The 24,064-nt window shown below is 45.5% G+C and overlaps 1 long non-coding RNA gene across 1 annotated transcript in view; it reads left to right on the forward strand.

Moving 5' to 3' along the window:
- The first annotated feature begins 5,058 nt into the window (after positions 1–5,058).
- The window catches only part of LOC126949197 (uncharacterized), a 49,293-nt gene continuing 30,287 nt past the window's right edge, over positions 5,059–24,064 (forward strand). Inside the window, exon 1 of the long non-coding RNA XR_007723619.1 lies at positions 5,059–5,139. This is a non-coding gene — a long non-coding RNA (uncharacterized LOC126949197). The remainder of the gene's footprint in view (positions 5,140–24,064) is intronic.

The raw sequence follows: 24,064 nt of genomic DNA on the forward strand, positions 1-24,064 counted from the left end.
TCTTTATCTGAGGAGTTGGTATGTCCCCTGCCCTTCTACTCAGAGGGCTGATTAGACCCTAGGTATGACCCCGTACTTTTGATTCCTCACTGGGACCATGGGACCAATACTAGTATCTTCTTCACCGGTTCATCTTCCTACCTGTTAGAGGCAATAACATTTTCCTATTGTGTTGTTGGACTGAAAATTGCATTCTTGCTATTTGCCCATTCATTCATTCACCGACTCTAGCCCAGTACATCACCCTGTTTTATCTTCTCCTTCTTAAGCCATCTTGTTTATTGAAGTGTAAATTGTCCTTACGCTCTGGGAAGACTTGGCCCTTGTCAAAACTGTTCACAGCTGTGTCTTCAGAGCCTAGCTGCAACACCTCTTTGTTGAACGAGTAAATGTATTTACCAAGAGCCTACCTCTTTTCATGTAGGGGTAGCATGTGGCCCCCGGCCTCTAGGTGCTCCTAGTTCAGTGGAAAGCTGGACATGGACTGGATTTTAAACACTATGTTGTCAGAGCTGGGGCACAGAAGGCACATGGAGTTTTGGCTGGGTTTGGAGAGGGCTGGGGTGAACACAGACTTTCATCTTTCGGAGCTATGCAAAGGATTTCTCTAGGAGTTGCAGAGTAAGAGATAGGCATGAATGAAGTGGCCAGCTGTGAGTCTCCAGGGACTAGTGGGTATCAGGACACTCTGGGAGCTCAGGTCTTGTGCAAGAGGCCTTTAAATTACATTTTTATAACAGCACATGCAAGCCCACCAACAAGACTGTGGCCAAACAAGGCTCTTGGGCCCCTGTTTTGCTCTTTCTGGCCTAACCCTCTGCTTCCTTTTTGGGGAAGAGGTGGGAGCAGTGTGTAGAGTGTGTGTGCCCTGGGCTGGTACACAGCACATATTCACTCATTAGACGCCCCCTCAACCAACTCTGAGTAATCCATAGTATTGATCATGTTGGCCAGATGCAGAATCACTAATGCAGAGAGGTTCCACAGCTTCTCAAGCCTGCCCAGCAAGGAAGAGGTCTAGCAGGGATCTGACCTGAGAACTGGCTGAGTTCAGAAGTGATGCTCCGACCACTGCAGGGTAGTACCCAAACATTTCCTTGTGGCTCTCCACCAAGTTGCCCTTCCCCACCGAGAGGCTGTGAGGGCACATCCAGCCAGGGTTGGAGCCTTCTGCAAGCTGCCTTGCCTGCTTCAGGCCCTCTTCCCAGCTCCGTCCTGGGACAAGTTTTGATTGCTGGCAAAGGCCCTTGGTGCCTGTGCCTCACAGCTGAGCCTCCACAGATGGTTGCTCAGGGAGGCTGTGCCTATGTTCTGATTACCAGGGGACAGATCCCCAGCCTCAGAAGAGGGTCTCCCCAGGCCCCTTGTCCCAGACAAGGCCTCCTGGCAGGCAACACTTGCAAACACAGCAGCCCTGCAGGGCGGCAGGGCAGCGGCCCAGATGGCCTGACATGCTGATATGTGCAAGGAATGCAGGGCTTCTGTCTTTTGTTTCCCGGTCAACCAGCTGCTACCTGAAGGCCACATGGAGCCTGCAGGCATCAGCTCAGCCTTGGTTCCATTGCTTATGCCTGGGTTACCTTCAGCAAGTCACTTAACCTCTCTGGGTCCTGGTTTCTTCATCTGAGAAATGACAGAGGAGTTGGTATGAGCTTCGGGCTTTGACATCCAGATGCTATCCTTGCACTCATGTTAGTTTCATCAGTACTAGTGTGTGTGTGTGTGTGTGTGTGTGTGTGTATTCTTTTTGCACCAAATCAGAGTGAAATTAGCAACATTTGGCAATTAATGCATTTTTTCCCCAAGACTCAACTCTTAAACAAAGTTCTGAGTGTTTGACTTTCATTTTAAATAGGTGGCTGTCAGGGGGAATTACATGGCTCCTAAAGAAACACACAGACATTATAATTAAAGAGATGCCAATCTTGACAGGTAGTAGGAGAGGAGAGAGGATGTGACAATGAGAATGGAGAAGGGGAGAGGGGAGCTCAGAGCCGAGCTGGACGGGATAAGCTAGGGAAGTGTCTCTACCAGGGTGGCAAGCTTGGTTTCAGCTTGGTTGCAGTGTCAGCACCCAGACTGCCACTCTGCTCATATTGACCACAGCAAGACCCAGGAGGAGTGCCATATGGCTTGCAAGGCACTTTCACAATCTCTGCTTCTTAGGATCCCACAACATTCTAGAAAGGCAAGTTTATTAATCCCATTTTGCAGGTGAAAAAAGTAAGACCAATGGTCACTTCCCTTATTTTGGTCACAAACTGATAGTGCTACAAACTGATTCTCCCCTCTAACCCCAAGTTGAGCCCTGCCCCAGGCTGAGCCCCACCCCTGCCCCACCTCTAACTCAGACTGAGCCCCTCCTGGCCCCCAAACTGAACCCTGCCCACCTCCCCAGGCTGAGATGTGCACCCAGCCCAGGCTAGACCAGTTAAGCAGCAGCCAAATCCATTCTGCTGGATCTAAGATAGATGGTCTCTAAAAGTGTAGATGAGCCAGAGAAGCCTCCTTTTTTTTTTTTTTTTTTTTTTTTTTTTTTTTTTTTTTTTTTGCTAGGGTTAGGGTTCAGAGCTCAGGGTCCCTGGACAGTGAGGGAGGAGTGGGTGAGGGATGGCTGGGAGAATCCTGGCATGCCAGGAGTCAACCCAGAAAGCGAGGTTGTGAACTCTGGCATGGAAGAGCTGATGGGGCCACCCTTGAGTAGATTCCATGTGTCCATGCCAGGTGAAGTGGACTCCTTCCCAGTTGGTGGTCTTTCCTACACACACACACACACACACACACACACACACACACACACACACACTGTCCCTACCACCTTTGGTGGTCCTGGGGGCACCTGTGGCCTGCCTGAGGCAGGTCCCTGAGGGACTGTGCTATCTGACCAGTCTGGGCTGGACTCCCAGACTTCCCGTGTGACCTTGGTTAGGTTACTGCACCCTACACCTCATCCGTACCTCCTGAGCCTCTGGGCCGGTGTGCTGAGATGATGGGGATAAAGGGCTTCTGGTCCAGCAGGTGCTCAGCAAGGGTGAGTTTCTTTCCCTCTTCCCTTTGAATATTGCCTATTCCCTCAAGGCTGGCTGGCCCATCCTCCCCCGACTCCCACGGTGGGCTCCCCCTCTGACAGGCACCTCATTAGCAGAATCTCTGTAAATAACGCCAACGAGTTAGAGTTACAACAAGGTAGCTCATTAAAGGCACTTCGCTTGTCTCACTTCCCAATTAGTGTTTCTGCGGGTGCAGCTGCCAGGACTGCGGTGACAGGGCACCCTCAGCATGTCATGGTGCCTGGGCAGGCCTGGGTCACCCCAGGGGAGCCAGTGTCAGCAGCCCCAGGAAGAGGGAATGGGCAGCCTGGCTCACTCCAGCTCAGCAGCCCTGCACAGTCATCCTGTGACAACTGGGAGCACACAGCATTTGCACCCACCACGTGGAGCACCCAGCTGCTAGGGCACTGCAGAGGTGGACCCAGACTTGGACTTGGTTTTGGTTGGCGAGTGCATTCCTCCATCCCAACCCTTGTATGGTCCACTTCCACTCCATGTCACTCCATCAAAACTGATGTCCCATCAAAACTGTCCCATGTCCCATCTGCTCCATCTTCCTCTTATCCTCTTTCATGGGTGACCTTGAGTCTTCCACCACAGCTCCTTGGGACAACATTCTTTCCCTTGGGTACTGAAGTCGTCGATGACAACTTCAGTATGACAACAATGGAGGGAATTTCAGGCTGAAAACGAAGAAGACAACATGCCAGACAGGCCTTGGGATGCATGGGTGATGGTGTCCCCAGGACAAGTCTACCAGGTTGCAATTTTTATCCATGTTTCTATACATAATGAAACAGGCTCATAGAGGTTTAGCCACTTGCCCCAGATCACACAGCTAGTAGGTGCCAGTGCTGAGACCAGGGCCGAGGTCACTCTAGAGCCTGTGTTAGGAGCTGCCTACTTACCTGTGCCAGCAGGTTAATGGGAGTGGAAAGTGATTCTCTAGTCCTTCCCTCCCTCCCTGCTCCTTCAGCCTACCCCTGTTCCATCATTTTTTCTAACTAGGTTTTGATCCCCTGGCCACACTTCCTTCTGTTTTCACTTTGGATCTTCACTTTCTCTTTTACTTTGGGAAGGAAACTGCTCCCAATTTCTCTCCTTCTTGCTGAATCGATAGCTTAGCTGGGCAAGGCAGAAAATGAAATTTACATTCAATGGTTTCCATGGCAACCACCGTGCTGGACCAGTTTCTCCTGCTCTTGGGGGCATAGTCTTTTGAGAAGAGCCAGGTATCAAAACCTCAGCTCCCTGAGAATGTGGCAAGGGTTTTAAACAGAACTAGAGAGGGCTTGAGTCCCCTTGACCATCAATTTTTCTGGCTGTGTGTTACATGAGAGAAGGGAGAAGAGCCCTCCATTTCCCCAATATATCAAGGAGCAAATTGCCAGTAGCATCGTCCCTCAGCTTCATCATAGCTAACACTTTGTGAGCTCTGACTATGTACCAGGCTTTGTGCTGAGTGCTAAAGCATTCTTTTCTTTCATCTTTGCTTCAAACTTAAGAGGTAGGTACTATTGTTATCCTGTTTCGCAGATGAGGTAATTGAGCCGAGGAAATATTATACACCTTACTTAATGGCTCAAAGAGTCAGAGCCCCCAGGATGGGCCCTAGATTGGCTTGACTCTGGAAACTGTGGTATTAATTATGCTGTAATGGCATCATACTGGGGACTCAAAGGTGAACAAACTCACTTCCTGCTTTGCTGAGGTCCACAGAAAGGGCTGTAGCATCAAGGCTGAGAGCACAGGTCTGCAGCCAGGCAGCCTGAGTGCCTTTACATATCTTGGGTGTGCCTCAGTTTTTTCCCTCTGGACTAGAGATTAGGCATAGTATCCATCTCTCAGGCGTGTTGTATGGATTAAGTGAGATAAAGCCCACAAAGCACTGGGGCAGTTCCTGGCACATGGTTGGTACTCCATATCAGTAACCACCATGTTTGCCACTGGGGTAGGGGATGGACCAGTGGGAGTCAGCCATTCACATGGTGTCAGTGTGTGCTGGAGGGCCGGGGAGAAGCAATGGGCTGTGACAGCCCAAAGGAGACATCAGGCAAGGTCTGGTGGTCAGAGAGGCTTCCTGGAGAAGGTATGGGGGCAGGCAAGGAGAGGGAGGGGAACACTTGAGGCAGAGAGATTGACAGAGAGGAAGGAGAAGGAGGGAGTGTGGTACATTTGAGCAAAGACTAGCGTGGGATAGGGCTGAGACTCCGGGTGTGTGGAGGGGGCACTGTCATTCCTGCCTTCTCAGTACCTATTCCTCTTCCTAATTTTCTTTTAGGAACCCACTATCTTTCATCTTCAGTCTATGTGATTGGGGAAGGTCTGGCTCCACCCCCTGGGTCCACATATGGGCATATGACTCATCGTTAGGAAATGAGAGACTTGCATCTCTCTGGCTGCATGGACTCAAGCAGAGTCAATCACAGTTAATGCATGTTATACCTAAGACTTTTGCTGGAGCTATGGGGGTGGCTTAGCTGGTAGAATGCAAGCTTCAAGACGCAGGGCAGTGGGGGCTGTGTTTTCACCTTGAGGGGAGAGCCTGCCTGAGAATGAGGCCAACAGTAGAGGGAGGCGTAGCTCAGAAGTGGCAAAAGATGAATTCCTGGCACTGTTCCTGGATCCAGTTGTGCCAGAAGTCCCAAGGCCTTTCTGGCACACTAGCCAATAGATCTCTTTCCTTTTATTTATGCCTGTGTGAGATGAGATTATGCTTTTTACCATAGCAAGAGCCCTCCTTAACATAAGAGGAGTGAGGAACAATGGGCTGAGGGGAAGGCAGGAGCCAGGTCATGAAATCTTAGATGGCATACTGAAGAGCTGAAAGGTGATGGGGAGGCTTGATTATAAGCAGATGGTTGATATGATCAGGATTTTGCAGGATCCTCTGGCAGCAGTGGACCAAAATGACTTGCAACAGAGGTCTGGCTAGGAGGCTGGTGTGGTAGTCCAGATGGGAGAAGACAAGTCTGACCTAACGCAGAATGTGTTAGTTTCCTAGGCTAATGTAGCAAATTGCCACAAACTCCACCTTAAAACAACACCAGCTTATTGCCTTATAACTCTGCAGGTCGGAAGTCTGAAATGGGCCTCACTGGGCTGGAGTCAAGGTGATGGCCAAGTCACCTTCCTTTGTTGTAACTCTGGGGGAAAATCTGTTTTCATAGCTTTTCCAGCTTCTAGAGGCCACTTGCATTTCTTGGCTTGTGGCCTCTTTTCCATCTTCAAACCTCATTACTCCAGCCTCTGCTTCCATCATCACATCTCTCCTCCCTGATTCTGATCTTCCTGCCTCCCTCTTATAAGGACCCTTGTGGTGGCATTAAGGCCACCTGGATAACCCAGGATAAGCTCTTCATTTAAAAATCCCTGACTTAATCACATCTGCAAAATCTTGTTTGCACATAAATTGGTATATTCTCAGGTTCCAGCGATTAGGACACTGGCATCTTTCAGTTGTTTTTTTTTTTTTTTTTAGCGATGGGGTCTCCCTCTGTTGTCCAGGCTGGAGTGCACTGGTGCAATCATAGCTCCCTGCATCCTTGAACTCCCAATCTCAAGGGATCCTCTTGCCTCATCCTGCCTAGTAGCTGGGACTACAGGCATGCACCACCATGCCTGGTGAATATTTTTAAAATTATTTTTAGAGATGAGGGCTCACTATGTTGCCCAGGCTGGTCTCTAGCTCCTGGCCTCAAGTGATCCTCCTGCCTCAGCCTTCCAAGTAGCTGATATTACAGATATGCACCACCACTCCAATGTGGGCATGGACAACTTTGGTGGCCGTTATTTAGCCACCAAATGGAGGGGAGTTATGGATAAGAGATACAGGAAGGAGTCAGAGCGACTGAACTTGGTGGGTGTGGGTGGTGAGGGAGTGCCTACAATTCCTAGGGCTTGCATGGTGGGACCAGTCCCCCACGTGGTCTGATGCTTTCCAACAGTGTCCCACAGTCTGGCACAGGCACAGAGCAGTCAGGCAGATGAATCCACTGAGGTTGGAGTTCTTGCCAGATGGGAGGTGCAATGGGAGGATGACAGGGCAAGAGCGCGGGGGGTTGAAATCATGGATCCTGGAATGTAAGGGGGAAAGAGAGGAAAGTGACACTTTCCTCTAACAGGTAAGAAAGTAGACCTGTCAACAGGAGAAGGAACTCACCTTTGTGGGTGCCTGCTGCACACCTGGCCCCTGCTGTACCCTGGGCCTGTGTCCACTCTAGTCCATGGCCCTGCCTCCTGCCGATGTGACAAGCACTTGAAGGTCAGTTGGGAGCCTCAAACTCAACAGGCCCCAAATCAAGCTCCTGACCTCTCCCCATCCTGCTCCTTCTGCAGCCTTTCCCATTCTTCCTTCTGACTACTTAGGCCACAAACCTGGTGTTATTCTTGGCTCTTTTTCTCTTACGATCCCCCACCCAGAGCTTGTCATCTCTTCCTTCAAAGTATTAGCAGAATCAGACCACTTCTGCTCCTTCACTCTGGACCAAGTGACATTCAGTCTTGCCTGGACTGTTGTGAAAGCTCCTGAGGCATCTCCTTGCCCCTCAGTCTATTCTCCAAGCCCCATACCAATTCTCAGCTTATTCGGCGTAGAATTCAGTCCCAAGATTGGCCCTTAGGGCTCGACATGTTTAGGCACCTGTCGCTGCATGACTGGTGCTTGCCTGTCCCCCCACTCCTGACTCCACCCTGGTCACTGTGGCTTCTTCCCTTTCCACAGGTGTGTAGCCCCACCCTGCTTCAGGGCCTTGCATCCTGCTGTTCCTTCTGCCTGGGACCCTCTTCTCCCAGATACTCGCATAACCTGCTTCTTCACTTCACTCAGGCTTTTGCTCAAACTTACCTTCTCAGTGAAGCCTTATCTGGGCATCCAATTTAGAAAGATAACATCACCTCCATCCCTGCATAAGGGAACGGCTCTGCCCTGGTGCCCTGCATGCAGCCACATGGCCATGCTGCAAAGGCTCCCACCCGTGAACCACAGCCTATCCCAGCTTGGCACAACACCCTGCAGTCCTCCTGGAACACCGGAGGAAGGAGGCCTCTCCCCTGGGAGGCAGCGCTGAGGCAGCTCCACAGTGCCTCCTGGGTCCCCAGCAGAAGAGCTGCAGAATCAAAGCCACTTAACTGCAGTCAAGCTGCGTCAGCCTCCTTGGTGATAGGGTGTCCCACAACTCAGACCCAACTCGGACTGTGGTAGTCCAGGCCCTTGGCTTTGGTGGCATCATTTTAGGTGTGCAGGACGGGACCCTGGACGTGGCGCTGTCCCTGACTCTTCCTTTCACTATCCATGCAGGTCACACACTGTCAGAATCTAAAAGTGGCTCATTGTGTCTGCTCTGCCTGGATCAGTCAGGGCCAGCCTGGTGTTGCTGCAGGTGCCTAACTACCACTCTTTGCTATGTTGTGTATTTTAATTATCATGTTCTGTTGTTTCTCCCTCCGTGAGGACAGGGGTTTTGTCTCCTTTTAAGTAATTCTATGCTCAGTTCCCAGTCCTGGGGCTGGTACACGGCAGGTACTCAGCAACTGTTGAATGAATGAAGATGAACCATCCTCAGGCCCTTTGTCTATAAAGAAATCGAGGCACAGAAAGGTCACACAGCCAGTCCCTGGCACAGGTGGGATTTGAACCCAGGCAGTCCAGCTCCAGAGCCCACCCCTACGATGCACAGCTTCCCATTAGGGGAGAGTTTCTGCAAAGGTGAGGAATAGGTATGGTGGAGCTTGGATGAAAGCAATCAGGAAGAACTGGTATTTGGGTGGAGATCTAGTAGGTTTCTGGTGCTGACCCTAAAGGTGTGGTTGAGGGCTTGGGAGGCTGGAATGGAGTGGAGGATTGAGATCCTGAGAGCCCAGGGTCCTGGACTTGGCATGGGCTGTCCGCGTGGTCACTGAGTTGTCAGGTGGAAGGGCTAGGGAGTAGGGAGGAGGCCTGCAGGCTGGGCCAGAGCCTGCAGCAGAAGGGCCTGGAGTGGGGAGCAGTGGGCCCTGGTGTGGCAGGTGTGTGGTAAATGCCAGGGTGGCCACCCTAATTCTAAGTTATCTTTGGTAAGATTATCCCATTTTTCTAAAAATACCTAAGTCTTGGGTTCATAATTTTTACACAACATTTGCTGGAGTCCCAGAAGGTAGATTTCGAGACGCCTGTAATTCTAATGAACCCATTATCAAAAGATGCCTACGTGGCCAGGCATGGTGACTCACGCCTGTAATCCTAGCACCTTGGGAGGCTGGGGGGGGGGGGTGGATCACCTGAGGTCAGGAGTTCAAGACCAGCCTGGCCAACATGGTGAAACTCCATCTTTACTAAAAATACAAAAATTAGCTGGGTGTGGTGGTGGCACATGCATGTAATCTCAGCTACTCAGGAGGCTGAAGCAGGAGAATCGCTTGAACCCAGGAGGTGGAGATTGCAGTGACCTGAGATCGCGCCACTGCACTCCAGACTGGGCAACAGAGCGAGACTTCATCTCAAAAAAAAAAAAAAAAGGACCTATGCAAGCCTCTAACTGGGAGAGTGGAGAGGGGACTGGGAGGTGAGATGGCCATCAGGGTGTTCATCTTGGGCTGTGACTGAAGACAATAGGACAACAAGGTCTCGGGGTGGAGAGAGTGGCAGAGAGGGTCAGAGCCAGGAAGCCCCCAGGGAGGGATGAGCTCATTCCATAACTTAGACTCTGTGTCAGTGATGAAGCTGCACTCAGTGGGACACCTGAGGTCCAGGGCCTAGAGGGGCAGCTGCTCCCCCAAGGTGACACTGAAGAGCCAGGTGAGGACAAGGAACCAGGCTTTGATCTCAGTCCTTCCCACCTTAAGCTCCTTTAACCTGTGGGCGCTGGCAGGTGTTCTCCCTCCAGGCCACTCACATGAACCACCTCAGGAGACAGCCCTGGACCAGGTCCAACCTGAGGCGGAGGCCGGAGAGTCTGAGTCCTGTCAGGGTCTTGGTGTTGGCTAAGGGGGTACGGCGGGAGTTTCTCCTGGGGTTCAGGGTATTCCAAAGCAACTACTGCAATAATACAAGCAGCGAATAAGCTTGGTCTCTGAACATCCCTGCGTTCTGTGGTTGGTCACTCCCTCCTTGGGGTTCCTTATTTTGGTGTGTGGTAGATGTCATGGCGCCCCCCTCAATACACCTGCCTCTGTTTGACTCCCCAGCCTGAGCCTGGCTGTGGCTGTGCACTTGGCCCTGTGGCTTGCCTGAAGTGGGGAATCCATGTCCCTGAGCAGCCCCTGATCAAGAGGCTAGGTGTTCATGCCCAGCTCCCTGGCTCCCGGGGGTAACTCAGCTCTCTGCTGTGTCAGGCACCAGCTGCCCACTGGGGTGACTGGCAGTGATCTCTGTGCCGGCCCTCACTGTCCCGGATTCACACCCTTTCCCTGCTGGTGTGCCTGGGCCATCCCCATGACCCCCTCCACTGGGGCCCTTGTCTAGGGCTGGCTTTGGGAGAGATCAACCCAAAACCTTGCCTTCTCCTGGTTCTTAAGATAATCAATCCATATTCAGGGCAGAAAGGTGAAAAGTTGGAAAGGGAACAAGGTAACCCAAATCACCCCAATCCCAGTGACACGTGTGCGCTCCCTCTGGGCCTTTCCTCCTGGCAGCACTGTAACTGGCATTTACACAGTGCCGGCTACTGTCACAGACGCTTATCTCCTTTCTCCTACCAGCAACTTCGTGAAGGAGTTACTATTTTATTATCCCCATTTAGCAGATAAAGGAACTGGGACATAGAAAGTTCAGGGAACCTTCCCAAGGCCACAATGCTAACACGTGACAAACAGAAATTCTAACCCAGCAAATGTGTGACTGGCCTTGAAATAGGTGTATTTTATAAAATTGGCGTCACGCTGACCTTCCAATTAGCTTGCCATGAGCATTTTCCTGTCTTAAAAGGCTGTAAAAGCATGATGTTTATAGCTGTTTGATAATTCATTTTCTAAGGGTACTCCAGAATTTATTTTTTGCTCTTCTCTGTTTTTTCTCTCTCTTTCCTTTTTCTTTCTTTTTAAAATTGCTGTTATAAACAACAACTAATGAATGTCTATCTTTGGGATGTTTTTAAGGCTAGTACATCTTTTGGACAATGTTTCCCCAGCTCCTCTCTTTCCCCCCAACAATAGCACTTGGGGACTAAGAGATGGTGTGTCCCCCACTCGCCCGGTCCCCTCTCTACCCTGTGTACTCCAGCCCAGGTGCCACGAGATGGAGCCAGGAAGCCCCAGCGAGGGATGAACTCATTCCGTGACTTAGGCTCTGTGACAGTGATGAAGCTACCTGCAATGGGACACCTGAGGCCCAAGGCCTAGAGGGTCAGCTGCTCCCCCAAGGTGACACTGAAGAGCCAGGTGAGGACAAGGAACCAGGCTTTGATCTGAGTCCTTCCCACCTTAAGCTCCTTTAACTTCTGAGATGAGGCGTCCTCGTGCTGAGTGGTGCTTGGGGCAGGGGGTCTGGCCTCCCCGCTACCAGGGCAGTGGTCAAGATTCATGCCCTGTGTTTTTGTGACCTGGGTGCAAAGACCACTCCCTCATTCACCTGGCTACAGAAGCTCCCACTCGTGGAGGGCCTACTGTGAGTAGGGTCTTGAATTCCCATCCCCAGGGCCCCTGCTGGTACATAACCCATGGCAGGTGAGGTGTGCAAAGTATCCTACTTTTAGCTTCAGTCAACTGATTCCAAGAACAGGGTCCCCGTGGTTCAGACTTGGACTTCTCAGAAAAACTTACAGGTCTGAGCTTTTGATGTGTAATCTCCCATTTTTTTAAGTGTTAACAACCAAATCCACTTTCTTGTTGACTAGATTATACATATAGACAGGCAAGAGCCCTCATCCCTTCCTGTCTCCTGTGCCCAGTGACCACTCCTCCATCCTTTTATTATGAAAGAAGTGGTGTCCTAGTCCATTTTCTGCTACTTATAAATAGAATACCTAAAGCTGGGCAATTTAAAAAGATGAATTTATTTCCATAGTTCTGGAGGCTGAGAAATCCGAGGTGGAGGGGCCACATCTGGTGAGGGTCTTCTTGCTGGAGGGAACCCTCTGCAGAGTCCTGTAGGGCCTCACATGGCGAGGGGGCTGAGCATGCGATTTCAGGCCGCGCTTTCTCTACTAGTCCCACTCTCACGAGAACACATTAATCCCTTAACCCATTAATCCATTAATCCACAAATGGATTAATCCATTCATGAAGGCAGAGACTGCATGATCCAATCACCTCTTAAAGACTCCACCTCTCAATACTACCACATTGGGGATTCAATTTCAACACAAGTTTTGGAGGGGATATTGAAACCATAGCAGCTGGTATATATGTGCTATTCTGCACCTTTCTTATTTTACTTGGTAACAGGTCCTGGAGCCCTTTTCTTATCAGTATTCAGAGAGCTTCCTCTTTCCACCCTAACAGTTGCATAGTATTCTACTGTGTGGAGGTACCAGTTTACTTAACCCAGTGGTTCTCACTCAGGGGAGATTTTGCTCTGACAATGTCAGGAGGCACATTTGACAGTCACTAGGTGTGTCTGTGTGTGTGTGTGTGTACTGTCATTTAGTAGGTAGAGACCAAGGGTGCTGCTAAGCCTCCTACAATGCACAGAATGACCCCCATGAAAAAGATTTTTTCTGTCCAAAACGTCCAATAGTATGGAGGCTGAGAAACCCTGATTTAATCCACCTAGAGTTCCCATATTTAGCAACAAGAATACAGGAATAAGGTATGAATGCACCTATTGCCCTAAACAAGCATTCATTGTTTATCTGAAGTTCAAATTTAAATGGGCATCCTGTGTATCATCTGACACCCCTAAATCCATCCCCTGTTGATGGAGACATGAATTGTTTCCAATCTTGTGCTATCACAAAAAGAGTAATGACGAACATCATTGCATATCTCATTTTGTTCACGTACAAGTAAATCTATGGGATAAATTCCTCAAAATGATTAAAGATCACAATTTGTAACTTTTATAGATACTGCCAAATTCCCCTTCATTAGGGTTGTATCAATTTACACTCCCACCAACAAGATATAAGAGTGCCTGTTTCCCTACTGCTTGCCCACCAGAGTGTATTAATAAATTTGGGATTTTTGCCATTTTGATTGGTGGGAAATCTGAATAGAAAACTTGAAGACATTGTGAGCAAACTTGGGTGGAAAATGCATATGTGAAAAATGTTAAAATCCTGGGCCAAATTCAGCCTGCGGTGAGCCAGTTTGGTGTGTCCATCGTATGCCTGTTATTGCTGATCTTCTCCATAGCTGTGTGCCCAGGAAGGTTCAGTCACCTGCCCAAGATCACACAGCTGGTCCATGATCATCATGTGAATGCTCGCCTAGTGTTAATACTAAGGTGGCTCAGGATGGGCACTGGAGGGGTGGTCTGGACTCCAGCAAGCTCACATCCCCCACCCTCAGCCCCGAGTCTCCCTGGAAGCGTCCTCCAGCTGCATCATCACTCAGCCTTAAGCTGGCCCACTTGTCTGAGCACATGGCATTAGCAGCAACTGTGGCCCAAGAGTGGGTGTGGAGGGCCTTGCTGAAGGCTGAACAGTCATGTTTGCTTCAGCTAATTGGTTAAATAGATTCTTCTACATGCACAGCGTTGAGCTTTCTGCTTTGATAAGGCATAATATTAATTTTAATTAAATCTCTGAAGGCTTGGCCAAATATTTCCATTTTCTGAACATGTACCTTGATCACAGAGTTTACATTCCCCAGAGACAAGGTCGCTGGGAAGGGCTGTATCCCCCAACCCCCTTCAGCCTCTGAGTGTAGGGGAAATGTGAGGGTGGGGTGGGGAAGGAACTGGCTTGGCTCATGAAAGATTCACATGAACTGAGGACCTACTATGTGCCAGGCACTTCCATATCTTGTTTTCACTTGATGATACAAAATGGAATCTTAAATCCTCACTTGAGCAGTAAACACCGGATCAGTAGATTAACAAGTTTGTTTAGAGTTATGTATCTGCTAAGTGTGGGGTCAGGATCTCCTTGACTGAAGGGATCATGGGTGGTGACACCTGCAGTTTTGCCCCGAAGGCTCTGCTTTCCGGAAACAATGCTTTGCTTTTCCTTTAGGGAGCCACCCCTCTCCCACTCAGTGCAATTCCCATAGAGCTGAGCTTCCCCTGTTCCCAGGCAGCTCCTGCAGCCCCGGCTCTAGAGGCGGGCACCACCTGGACCGGCCTCGGGCTGTCAGAGCACTTTATCCCACGGCCTGGTGATTAGGGATGAACGTGAGACTCAAGCCAGGCCTCTGAGATCTAGTCCCAGGACTTTGGTTGGAGTCCACGGGAAAGAATTGTTGTCTTCCTAGTTGTTAGAGTGCGGTCTGGCACTATGGACAACAGCTTGTGGAGAGGAAGACAAAGCCAAGAAATGGAGGCATGGGTAGGGAAAAGAAAGTAAATGCCTAGGGTGTATCATGTGAGCCCCGAGATTCAGCCGTGCCTGAAGGAAGACTGCCCTTGAACTTTTAGCATTATTTAAACCGGAAAATTATTAAGGTTTTCTTCTTCCTCCTCTTCCTTCTTGATCTTTTTCTTCTTCTCTTTCTCCTAGTCTTCTCCCCCTTCTCCTCCTCCTTGCTTAAGCCATTCTGAGGTACTTAAAATCATTTCCTTGAGTGTCACTTTCCAGGTTCAACTCCAACAGTTGTGAAGGGCAGCCATGAAGAGGTGGGACACAGTGACAAAGGTCCTTCCAGTCAGCTAGTCATCTTAGGTGCAGCTTCCATCCTGGGGTGGCCTGCCCGCTCCCTCTGATAGCCGCACTCCCTCTGATAGGCATCTCAGCAGGCACACCCCTCACCGCCAGCTCTGGCACACATCCCTGGCCTCCTGTTTGTGTGGCACTTTCGCTCCTGTTCTGGGCCCCTCAGTAGCTTGTCTTCTTAGCCAATTTTGGGCCCAGGCTCCCCACCCATGAGCTCGGGAGTCACCACTTCTTGGAGGTGTTGGGAGAGCTAGGGTTTACTTTGGTATTGAGTCCAGGTCAAATACGGAAAATATCCAAGGTTGAGTAAGGGGTCCAGAGGTCCAGAGACCCCCATAGTGAGACTGTGTTTACCATTCACACATATGCATGTGAGCACACTTCACACATGCACACGCACACGTGGCCCTACAGATCCATTTGTGTGTGTATCTGTAGAGAGGGAGTCTGTGGTCAGGCTCAGAAAAATGCTGGGGGTTGTTCTGGGTGGCATGGTGTTTGCTTGCAGAACGTCTTTCTGGGTTACTGGAGTTTTCTAAAATGAGTATGCATTATCTCTGCAAATAGAAATATATATGTGTGTATATATATCTCATATAATGTTTCAAAATTAGTTGCAAGTGTAAAAAATTGTAAGAAGAAAATGTAAAACAATTTCACACAAAATATTCCCAGGGGCAGTGGCTCATTAGCCAAGCATGGTGGCTCATGCCTGTCATCCCAGCTACTTGGGAGGCTGAGGCAAGAGGATGGCTTAAGCTCATGAGGTCGAGGCTGAAGTGAGCTATGATCGTGCCACTGCACTCTAGCCTGGGTGACAGAGCCAGACCCTGTCTCAATAAATAAATAAATAAATAACCACTGTCACCAAGAGAGGAGTGCCCATTTTCTTGCCATCTTTCCAACACAGGATATAATCAATTCTTATAGTTTTTGCCAATCAAATGGGCAAAATCTGGAATTAGGTTTTTTATTTTAATTTGTAGTTGCATAATTAGTGAGATTGAGCTTCTTTTCATATGTTTATGGGCTGTTTGTTTTTCTCTGCAAGTAAATTTCCTCTTTATATCCTTTGCCATTGTCTCCACTGGGTTGCCTGTCTTTTGCTTATTAGGGACTTCTAAAAACATCTCTTCAGAGTATTGATGTTTTTCCTGTAATAAATGTTGTTATTTTCTCCCAACCTGTCATTCATGTTGAATTTGTTTATGGTGTCTTTTCCCTTATAGAACTTCCCATTTTATATCGTCAAAAGGATTTCCTTTATGGCGTCTCAGTCTTTGGTATTGCTTAGAAAGGCCATTTCTGCTCCAAGTTCTATGGAGCTTGTGCCACATTTTAAGCCCATGCTTTTATGGAATCTTTGTGTTCAGAATATTGATCTATCTGAAATTTATCACCATGTATGCTGTGCAGTAGAATGCCAATTTTATTGTGTTCAAGATTCCCATATATTCCCCAAGTGGTTCCTGAACTTTCTGTGTCCTGTTGCTGTTATTATTTTTAATTCTGGGCTGTTCCAGTGCCTTCCACATGACCTGAAGGAATCAGCTTGTCAAGTTCCTCAGAAAAATTCTGTTGGGTTTTGATTGCTATCATACATAATCAACTTGGAAACCAGGGGCCAATATTGAGTTTATTTATTTATTGGACACCAGAGGCAAACATTAAGTTACTTATTACTCCTCATTTCATGGCCCGCTATTATCATCCATGCAATGCCCTTTTCTTTCTTTGTAGTAATTATTTCCTCCTTTCCCTCTTAATTCTCACTCCTAAGTTGGTACTTACTAACTTGTTTGAAAATTGTCTTTGGATAGTTATTAATCCTTATGAAATATTTAGTGTTGTTTCGTGTCAAGTGCTATAAATTTTTCAATGATCATGTTTTAAAACATGTCTAGGTAGCTATATGTGTATCCAATTTGTTGCTTCTAGTAGTGGCATAGCATTTCTCACACAGCATCTATCATTGTTTTCTTTTTAAGTTTTAAATTTTTTGTAGAGTGAGGTCTTGCTCTCTTGCTCAGCTGGTCTTGAACTTCGGGCCTCAAGCAATCCTCTCACCTTGGCCTCCCTAAGTGTTGGGATTACAGACGTGAGCCACTGAGCCCAGCCTATCACTGTTTTCTTAAACAGTCCTCTGGCAATGAGTACCAAGGATGCCTCCAGCTCTTGGGTTCCTTAAACAATGCTTGGTTGAACATCTTTGTACTTATTCTCCTGTGGAGCTCAGCTCACATTTCTCAAGCGCCTGCAGCCAGGAATGGGTTTGTTGCATCACTTAATTTCCACTAAACGCTGCCTGATTGCTCTTCAGAAAGGCTGCACCCGTTTCGCTCCCACCCAATGCATGCACCATCCTGATTTCCTGTGTCTTTGCCAGTGCAGAGTTTTTTCTGACTTCCTAATTTTTACCACTGTGATGGGGTAATTGTTTTAATGTGCATTTTCTGATTACGAATGAAGTTAAGCATCTCTCCATGTACTTAAGAACTATTTGGGTTTCCCTTGCTATGAGTTGCCTAATCATATCGCTTATCCTTTTGCTGTTGGGTTGATTATTTTGTTGTTAATCTGCAGACATTTCTTGTATATTCGTGGTGTTAGATAATGCAAATATCTTCTCCAGTCTATCACTTGACTGTATCTTTGTGTGTCTTTATCCAACAAAATGCTTCATTTTTATATAATCAAATCCATCTTTTTTCTACTTTGTGATTTATGCTTTTATGTCTTAAGAGGTCTTCCTCCACCCTTAGTCACAAATATATTCTCTTACATTGCTTTTTTCTATTAGATTTACCTTTTATATTTAAGTTCACCTTAGTAAATGATTAATATATACTTTGGATATGAAGTTCCCTTAGTATGTGATCAAAAGTAGGGATTTAACTTTATTTTGCCACTTATAATGAGCCCATTTCCCTACTACTGTTTCCAGGACACACTGTGCTGAATAGAAGTGCCTGGTCAGGCATTCTTAATTGATTTCTAATTTTAAAGAGAATGTATTTAATATGTCTATATATAAGGGCTTTTGGGTTTGGGTATACACCCTTTATCAGGTTGAGGAAGTTTCCTTCTGTTGCTTTTCTTGGTGTTCTTATCATGCATAGATAGGAACTGGACATGAATAAAGTCATTTCTGTGTCTATTGATATAATCCTGTGACTTTTCCCTTAGGTTATTAATTGGTGGATTTCACTGATAAACTTTCTAATATTAAACTTAATTTTAATTTCTTGCATAAATCCTATTAGGTAAACTACTTTTTCAAAAAGGAAATTGTTTGTCGAGGTGTAACTTGCACACAAAAAAGAGATGAAATGATAAATGAATGCAACAGTGGAAGCAGCGTCTCCATCAAGAAGCAACATGACCATCTGTCTGGAAGCTTCTCAGCCCCTTCCCAGGCCTCCCCCTCCAAGGGGAACCACTGCGTTGACTTCTAACACCATTGGTTAGCTTTGTCTGCTTGTAACTCTTATGTTAGTGGAATCATGAGATGCATTATGTTTTGAAATAGTCTGTTGAGTTTGATTCGCAAATATTAGTTTAAGAAACTTTGCATTTATATTCATAAGTGACATGGCTTGATGATGTTCTTGTCTTGTCCTGTTCTTCTCCAATTTGGGATCCAGATTTTTCTAGCTTCATAAGATAACTAGGGCAGCTTTCTCTCTTTTCTTTGTTTCTGAACAACTTGCCTATAATGAGTATTTTCTTTTCCTTGAAAGTTTGCTTGAACTCCCTTGTGAAACGATTTTGGCTTGAGGTGTCTGAAGAAGTGGGTATTTGATTACTATTTTAACTTCTTTAATTGTTATTGATCTATTTAAGTTTCTGTTTCTTTTTGTTCCAATTTTGGCATTTTATGCTTTAACAGAAATATATCTACTTTGTCCAGGATGCCAAATTTGTAGACTAAACAGTTGTTTGTAATAGTGATTACTTTGGAATTTTATATTATGCCTGTAGTGATTTTCTCTTTTTTGCTCTATATTTTGCTTATTTGCAATTTTCTCCCTTTTTCAGATATGTGGGAATTTTTTAAAAAGGCATCTTCCTGTTGTTACTGCTTTTGTTTTGTTACATTATGGTTAGAGAACGGGTTTATATGATATTGATTTCTTATTTAATTTAGGGAGGCTTCACTTGTGCTTTCATACGTGGTTGATTTTGTGAATGTTCCATGTGTGCTCAAAGATAACACGTTTTGTCTCTGTTGGGTGGAAATTTTTTTATCTATGTATCTTTCATATACATTTGCTTATGTTTGTTGTCTGGATCTATTAGTTCCTATGACTAATATGTTACAATTTTCAGCCATAGTTTTTGAGCTCTCTATATCTCTCCATAGTTCTTTCAGTTGTTATTTTATATATATTCAAGGCTGTATTTTAGGTGAATTTTAGGTGAACATATGTTCATTATTAGCACGATATATCTCAATTCGTCGTTCTTTTTAACAAAGTAAAATGTCTCTTTTTGTCCTTTTTGATTTTTTTGCCTTGATTCCTGTTTTTTCTCTTCTGATATTAAAGTTGCTGTATTCTTTGTTCCTTATTTGCCTGATTTTTTTCCTCTTCATTTCTTTTATTTTCATCTCTTTCATTGTGCCTTCTATAGACATTACTGGATTCTTTTCAAAAAAATCTCTCTAAGACTCCCTGTCTTTGTTTGCTGCAGTTGCACCATTTATATTTGATTGAATCCTTGTTATATTAGGATCTATTTCTCCTACAGTCTTTTTGTTTTCTATTTATCACATTTTCTTATTTTTAAAATGTTGCCATATTTCAACAGATAGATCAAAATTTCTACTATTGATTTGAAAGTTGGGCATTCCATTTTCATCTTTTAGAGCTTACCCATAACATATTTAGACTTTTTACTCAGGAGTATTATTTTTAAATTTATTTTTTGTTATACTTTAAGTTCTAGGGTACATGTGCACAACGTGCAGGTTTGTTACATATGTATACATGTGCCATGTTGGTGTGCTGCACCCATTAACTCGTCATTTACATTAGCTGTATCTCCTAATGCTATCCCTCCCCCCTTCCCTCACCCCACAACAGGCCCCGGTGTGTGATGCTCCCCTTTCTGAGTCCAGGTGTTCTCATTGTTCAATTCCCACCTAAGAGTGAGACCATGCAGTGTTTGGTTTTCTATTCTTGCGATAGTTTGATGAGAATGATGGTTTCCAGCTGCATCCACGTCCCTACAAAGGACATACTCATGAGTATTTTTATCCAGTGTACATTATTAGTCGAAGTAGCTTATACTTCCAAAGGAATATGGACTCCCAAGGGGGAAAAAGACAACATTGTGTGAGCCTGGGGACTATCGTGGAGAAACAAAGATGGCTGCCAACGGCAAGGTGCTCCTTATATCCAGAGGTGGAGCCACATTCCTCTCCCTCTGATCTGGGCTGGCTTTAGTTACTCATCCTCCTCAATAGAATACGGAGGGATGGCGTTTTGGGCCGGGTCATATAAAAACTTAGAACTTCCCTGGGTCTTTTGGAATGCTAGTGTTTGAGAGGTTGCCTCTCAGATCTTAACTCTCATGCAGTGAGAAAACAAGCCACGTGGAGAGACCACGTGTGGGCACTGTGACCAGCCACCCAGCTGACCTCCAAACCAACAGCCAGCATGAACTACCAGCTCCCACTGCAGCCAGGACAAATAACTGCTTCAATATTGTTTCGTCTGGGCGGGTGCTGTTGTTTCATTCCTCCCTTATACAGGTGAGGGGACTGACAACAGTCCTCTCAGTGTGCCAGGGAGAGAAAAGAGCACGGTTAGGAAGCATTACCCTGGCTGGGTACTGTGGTGCGAGCCTGTAGTCCCAGCTACTTGGGAGGCTGAGGAGTGAGAATCGTTTGAGCTCAGGAGCTCAAGGTTACAGTGAGCTATAATCATGCCACTGCACTCCAGCCTGGGTGACAAAGAGACCCTATTTTAGAAAAAAGAAAAAAAAAAAGCATTCTTCTAACCTAATCCACTCCTCCATTGACTGGCTCTTTTCCACTCTGGACTGTCATCCTTCCCTCTCCCTGCACACACACGTGCACGCAAACACGCACACACAAGCACAGGCACACACAAGCCAGAACTCAACCACCTTCTGTCTCATAGTTTTATGCTGGCTTCTCAGATTCATCAACCTCCCTTTCTCTGCTGTGGTATCTCTAATGCTGGGTTTTGGGCAGGGAGCCAACAGTCTGTGCTTGGTATCTTGTTTGCAGTGAATTTATAGACTCCTTGGGGGAGAATCGATCCCTTTGTGTTCAAGAATGTAGTATGTTTCTCTGCTTACTTAAGTTTTTGTTTATGTAAAGTTTGATCATTTTTTCATATAGATGTTGTTACATGTATTATTAATTATTTTCTAGTTTTTGTCGCTTTTGTGAATGGGCTACATCTTTTCCCCCAAATATTTTCTAACTGGTCATGGCTATTGGTTTGAACTTGCTAGGTCATGTCTGGTCACTTGCTGAACTCTGTTATTTGTTCTTATAGATTTTCTAGATAGGCAGTTATATCATTTGCAGACGATGACAGTTTATTATTATTACTTCTCTCTAGAGACTCTTCTTTCTTCTTCTTATTGCAGGGCTTCTTAGGGCTCAGCCTTGAAGGTCCCATAGTATTCCTAAGTCCCAAATTCAGATTCAACGCCTGTTGGCTTTGCATTCCCTGGAATCTCAAGTCCCTTGAATAATAGTGTGGGAGCGGGCATTTGTTGTTTGCTCCCGACTCTGATGGGGATGCTTTTAAAATTTCACCGTTAAGGGTCTAGTTTACTAAGAGTTTCTAATGGACAGTCTCTATTAAATTAATGAATTTCCCTTCTATGTCCTAGCTTACTAATTGGAAGTTTTACAAGTCAGAAACAAATGTCAGATTGTATAAACTGCTTCTTTGGGGGTATCCATGTAAATTATCATATGAGTTTTCTCTTTTAATATGTGAATATAATGGATAATGTTACATTCATTATCTTGAGCTGTCTTTCAATTCCTGCTGATTAATCTTTTGATTATATTCTGCATGTAATCTGTTAATATTTTACTTAGGCTTTTGGAAAATTTTTAATGTGGGATATTGGTTTACATATTTCTTTTAAAAATTATCCTTGCCTAGTTCTTTTAGAAATAGGTGGAACGTTTTTCATTTTCATTGGTTCTCAAACATACACAATCAAAAAATTTTTAAAAATTGATCAAGAACTCGAGTTAAAAGATAAATCAAAACAAAAATTAAAAATGACCTAAAGATGAACAGCAGTGATAGCATGACATATCGAATTGTACAGGCTGCTGCCAAATCAAACATTTATTTGAAAACAAAATGCATTTATTTGGAAAAATACGGTTGAAAGTAGAGTTAGCTAAGAGTTCTGCAAGACAGGCTATAAAATAGAAGAAAGTTTTTAAGCTCTAGGGATGAATATATAAATATATGCTTAGATTTAAAAATAGGGTTGAAAAATATACTCCAAATTATTTACAAAGGTTAGCTCTGAATGAATGGGAGACTGAAGCTGAGAGAATAAGAATAATCACAAAGGGAAACTCTCATGTTTGGCTCTATGCCCTTCTGTATTGATTGGCTATTTTACAGGGAGGATATGTTTTTACACTGCCTTTGATTTTTAAAACCTGTTTTTTAAAAATTAAAAAGATCATGCCAGTCACATTTCCCAAACACAATGCAAATAAAACTAGAAATGAACAAGAGGGGACCATCCTCAAATCCATCCACTTGGAGATTTAAAAACAAATCTAAATATTGAGAATTAAACAATAACTCAAAACTGAATTATCAACTATTTTGAAATGAACAGCAATAAAGGCACTACATATAAAAACCCACAGGATACCACCCAAGCCGTGTGTACTTAGAGGAAAATGAATAGGCTTAAATGCAGTCATTAGTAAAGAGGAAAGATGAAAAAGATAAGAGAACTAAGCATTTACCTCAATAAGCTAGGAAATCAACATCAAAATAAATCTGAAGAAAGCAGACTGAGGGAATCAATGAAGAAAAGGAGCAGAAATTAATGAAACAGAATAAAACAATAGTAGATGAGATATAAATAGGAAAGATAATTCTTTGAAAAGACTGATAAGCCAGACAAAACTAGCAAATCTGATCAAGAAAACACATCAGTAACCATGCAGAAGGGGGATTATAGATACACAGATATGTTAAAATATGGGAGAATGCAAAGCACATTTTTTGGCCAATAAATCTAATTATCAAAGGTAAAATGAATACTTTTTAGGAAAAATGACATATATACAAAGTGACAGATGCTGCAACTTGGCTAACCCGACCTCCGCCCCAATCCCTTCCAGCATGCCTGTCTCCACCCCATAAGTGGAAACGCTAAAAACTGCACTTTCCATATGTCCTTGCAGCTCAAGTTGAGTGTGTGACTTGGACTGAGCCAAGCAGGTGTTTCAAAGCAGGACTCCAGAGGCAAAAGTGAGCCACAGTTGGTGGTTGAGGGGACTGTGTTTTTACCAGGAGAGGAGAGCCTGCCTGAAAATGAAGCCAGCAGCAGAGACAGGTGTTGCTTAGAAGTGGCAAAAGATGGATTCCTGGCACTGTTCCTGGATCCAGCTGTGCCTGAAGTCCCAAGGCTTGTCTGGCATACGAGCCAATAGATCTCTTTCCTTTTATTTGTGCCTGTGTAAAATGGGATTATGCTTTTTACCATAGCAAGAGATCTCCTTAATACAAGAGGAGTGACGAGCAATGGGCCGAGAGGATGGCAGGAGCTAGGTCATGTGCAGAGAGATTGGCTCTTGTGGCAAAAGCATTTGGCTCAGCCGAGACAGTTGTGGTAGAGGTACCCAGTGGTGAGTGGTGGAGGCAGTGGGTTTCTGTCAGGACATCGTTTTGGAGGGAATGGAATGTCTCCTCCCTTTTGTCTATGTTGCTCACCTTCACAGAAACTCAAGAAGCTTTCTAAACTCTGCAGTATACTGTGTTTTGCCCTTAACCAGTTGTGGTCTGCAACTCTGGCTCACACTGAAATTGAATCAAGAAGAGGCAAGGGGAAACATTATGAACAGACCTATTCAAAAAAGGAATTAAAAGGTAGCCTAATAAAAAAAGAAAGAAAGAAAAAAGAAGGCACCAGGTCCAGACAGTTTTATGGGGAAGTTCTACCAAACCTTTAAGGAACAGGTAACTCCTTTGTTGGAAATCCTACTTTGTGTGTTCAACCTTCCCATTTTTATATGTTGTTAATGAATTCAGGTTTACA

Source organism: Macaca thibetana, chromosome 2, assembly GCF_024542745.1.
Source record: "Macaca thibetana thibetana isolate TM-01 chromosome 2, ASM2454274v1, whole genome shotgun sequence".
In the NCBI taxonomy this organism is placed as follows: domain Eukaryota; kingdom Metazoa; phylum Chordata; class Mammalia; order Primates; family Cercopithecidae; genus Macaca; species Macaca thibetana.